This window comes from Podarcis cretensis (assembly GCF_951804945.1).
Source record: "Podarcis cretensis genome assembly, chromosome: 3".
Lineage (NCBI taxonomy): Eukaryota > Metazoa > Chordata > Lepidosauria > Squamata > Lacertidae > Podarcis > Podarcis cretensis.
In genome coordinates, this window is record NC_137172.1 from 121,418,204 (window position 1) to 121,422,497 (window position 4,294).

Consider the following 4,294-nt stretch of genomic DNA (forward strand, 5'->3'; position numbering starts at 1 on the left):
TTTTTGTATATAATTTTTATTAAATTTTAAGTTTTACAATTTAAAATATTCATTTTACACCCTTAAGATAGCAATAACTTCCCTTCTCCTCTTCCTATGGTTCATTTTAATTATCATAAATTGGTGTATATTTTACAAAAACTATGCCATTCAGTATTCCATTATTGCATCCATCAAAACTTTTTTACCCTGTTGAATTTATCTTAATGCTGCCAGCGTTTTAAGCTGTACACAGTTATTTCCCATATATTCAATAAACGTTTTCCAATCTTCTTTAAACGTATGTTCTTCTTGTTCTCTTATTCTATATGTTAATAAACTTACTTTCATTTCTATCCTGTTCCTTTCTTGCTCTGGACCTTCACATATCTTCCCAATAAGAACTGCTCAACCTTCTCTTTTGCTAATTAACCCATTCCCCCCTCCCCAAATGATTAGCTGGAGGTTTTCCCTGTTGAATCTGCATATCTAGTCTTACATTTCCTTCTTTAAATCTTCCATTTCCCCCCTTGCTTTTAGCTCTCTCCCCCCCCCTTTCAAAGGATTTTAGTAGTGCATCAGAGGTGGGTTTTGTTTTTTGCAGAAAACAATACAATTATTTCCCCCCATCTATATTGGGAGGATATTGGCTAATTTTAACTGTTTGCCTTATTTTTCCATATACCCCAAAGACTGCTTGCATCTAAATACGGTTGTAACTTATTCAAATCTTTTATTCTAATCATTTTGTATTGTCTTTCCAATTCCCACCTATTGTCTATATTTTCTTTAAACGAATGATTCAACCTCATAATGCCATTAACTCTTTAACTGAAAACATGAGTTGAAACAAGTAATGATATATAATACAAATTAAAGCATTTAAACCATGCATTACAAATACTTTCACCATAAATTTAGCTGAAGGACTTGAAAAGGACTTGGGTGAATTAGAAATGAACAATTTCATTAAGACAGAGATAAAGTGCTTTAATAATAAATCCATCATACTGTCCATCAGAGGGTGATAGAGTCTCTTAACATGAACAAATTAAGGAACTAGCAGCTTCATCAGAAAGCAAATATGCGGCCTTAGAAATCAACACATTATTAGAATGATTACATTCATTTAATGAAAGTAAAGTGCCCTAGAACTGAGTGGCTTAATTAAAAACTAAGTTTTTTTATTAAGGGAAGCTTCCTTTGCTGGTGGGCTATTTATACTGCCATAACGTCAGCAGCAAAACCCAGCATAAAAACCGAGGAGAGAAAGAGACTCCATTCCCCAAAGCAAAGAATGGAGAGCCATCACAAACACCAGCCCCAATGCCCAAACACTGGGTGGCATGCAAATTATTGTTACTTTCTATTATTACTTTAAAAATTTATATCTTGCCCTTGCATCTGAAGATCACGGGGCAGTTTACAGCATAAAAATACAAAACAAAACCACAAAATACATACCACCATCGCAACCAATAACCCCCTGGGAAGAGCATTCCACAAATGGAGCCACAGAAAAGGCTCATTCTCGTTTTGCCACCCTACGGACCTTGCATGGAGAAGGCACACAAAGAAGGGCTTCAGATGATTATCTTGGCCCAGAGAGGTTCTTATGGGGCGAGGCAGTCCTGAGCTGTTAAAAGGCTTTATAGGTCCAAACCAGCACTTTGAATTTGGCCCAGAAAATTAGAGCCAGTTCAGTTGGGCCAGGATTGGTGTAATATGCTCCAACCATCTTGTCCCAGTGAGCAATCTGGCTGCCGAATTCTGCAGCAGCTGAAGCTTTCGAACCATCTTCAGAGGCAGTGCCATGTATAACGTGTTGCAGTAATCTCATGACAGCCATTGTTCAGTCATTTAGTCGTGTCCGACTCTTCATGATCCCATGGACCAGAGCACACCAGGCACTCCTGTCATCCACTGCCTTCCGCAGCTTGGTCAAACTCATGTTTGTAGCTTCGAGAACACTGTCCAACCATCTCGTCCTCTGTCGTCCCCTTCTCCTTGTGCCCTCCATCTTTCCCAACACCAGGGTCTTTTCCAGGGAATCTTCTCATGAGGTGGCCAAAGTATTGGGGCCTCATCTTCAGGATCTGTCCTTCCAGTGAGCACTCAGGGCTGATTTCCCTAAGAATGGATAGGTTTGATCTTCTTGCAGTCCATGGGACTGCAAGAGTCTCCTCCAGTGAGAGAGCCAGTGTGGTGTAGTGGTTAAGAGCGGTAGTCTCGTAATCTGGGGAACCGGGTTCGTGTCTCCGCTCCTCCACATGCAGCTGCTGGGTGACCTTGGGCCATTCACATTTCTTTGTAGTCTCTCAGCCCCACTCACCTCACAGAGTGTTTGTTGTGGGGGAGGAAGGGAAAGGAGAATGTTAGCCGCTTTGAGACTCCTGAAGGGGAGTGAAAGGCGGGATAACAAATCCAAACTCCTCTTCTTCTTCTTCTTCTCCAGCACCATAATTCAAAAGCATCATTCCAGGTGGATCACGTTTGGTCAAAATTCTCCACCTGTCCGTCTTGGGTGGCCTTGTACGGCATAGCTCATAGCTTCTCTGAGTTATTCAAGCCCCTTCGCCATAGCAAGGCAGTGATCCATGACAGCCCATAGCTGTCAAGCGTCCCTTATTTGAAGGGACAGTCCCTTATCCCATGTCCATGTCCCGCTGCTGTCCCTTATTGATGGATGTCCCTTAAATTTCCTGGGTTTCAAAGGAAGCAGCTCCTCTCCCTCCCTCCCTGCCGGTCAGAGAGGAGGGAGGCTCTAACTGTGTTGCTTGGCTGCCCAGCCTGCCCCCCTCCGGCCTCCTCTCACCAGCCTCGGCCCCTGGGAGCCCCTCCCCGCCAGGACTGGCAGGAGCCTCGGGCCCTTCCGCCGCCATCCGAACTGAGCATTTCTGCCTGGGGCCTCCCCTCTGCCCGTTGCCGCCACTCCCGCTCCCGCTAGGCTGTACTGCAGCTGTGCCGCCGAAGGACCCGGATGAGATGGGCAGCCTGGCATGGCCTATGAATTGCTGAGGAGCCTTGAGAGGAGAGTGAGGGCAACCATAGAGAAAGCAGTTCGGAGAGAGGAGGAAGAGGAGGCGGCGGAGGCGCGGGCAGGTGTTCCAATGGCTACAAGGGAAGGACCGCAAGCGCTTCTCCCATAGATTTGTAGTGGTAGACTAGCATAGATGGTGTGATCTGCAGGTTTACTTCGGGCGCTGTTTCCCCCCCTTCCTCCCGCCCCACCTGATGGAATTGAGAGCTGCAGATGGAGCATGAGAGAAAAGATACAGAACTGCAGCAGCATCTTCATAGCTTGGACTTCGTTTTGCGCAAAAAGTGGTTGCTGCTTGTAGTTATTTAATTGCAGTGTTTCATCGGCTTGGTGTCTTGAGCAGCAACCTCTGGAAAAGAAGGGCTAAAAACCGGCGCTGCTCTCCAAAATTATCTGGTCCCTTTTAACTTCGTATTTCAGCTGGTTGACTAAAATCCCTTATTTTCAAGGCTGCTGGTCCCTTATTTTCAAATCTGTAAGTTGACAGCTATGTGACAGCCATAGGCAAAGTCAAACCAGTTACAGCAATGGGGAGAACGTTCCTCTCCTGGCATAAAAGCACAGAGGAAGTTATTCCAGTGACCACTTTCTGAGTGTCCTATGCAAAGGAAAAGCCAATAGATCGGCGGAGGCAGGCACCTATATAACAAACACAGAAGCTTCCCCAGAGCAATAACCTATCAGAGGGAAAGGATCCTTTTCTGGGGGCAAGCAGCAAGAGAAGGAACACCTGCATTCTTACAGAAGCCACCCAGATGTAAGTGGGGAAAGGAAACAGCTGAACCTAACTTGAACCTCCCCATGGAGAAAGAGCCCTTTTCATTTGTTACTCATGAGGAGGGGGCAAGCATAATGGCAGGGGCTGCAGGTAACATGTTCAACCCCAGAGTCATGCAGCTTCTTCTGCCCTGGTTGCACTTGCCACAACTTCTGCTGTGGGGGCCTCCTCTGTGCATGGCTGCTCCCCCTCTGATTTAGAGCCCCATATGGCATGAGGACTCCTGCCAACCTAGCAGTTCGAAAGCACGTCAAAGTCAAGTAGATAAATAGGTACCGCTCCGGCGGGAAGGTAAACGGCATTTCCGTGTGCTGCTCTGTTTCGCCAGAAGCGGCTTAGTCATGTTGGCCACGACCCAGAAGCTGTACGCCGGCTCCCTCGGCCAATAAAGCGAGAAGAGTGCCGCAACCCCAGAGTCGGTCACAACTGGACCTAATGGTCAGGGGTCCCATTACCTTTACCTTTATGGCATGAGGAACAAGATCTTGGCTGCAGAC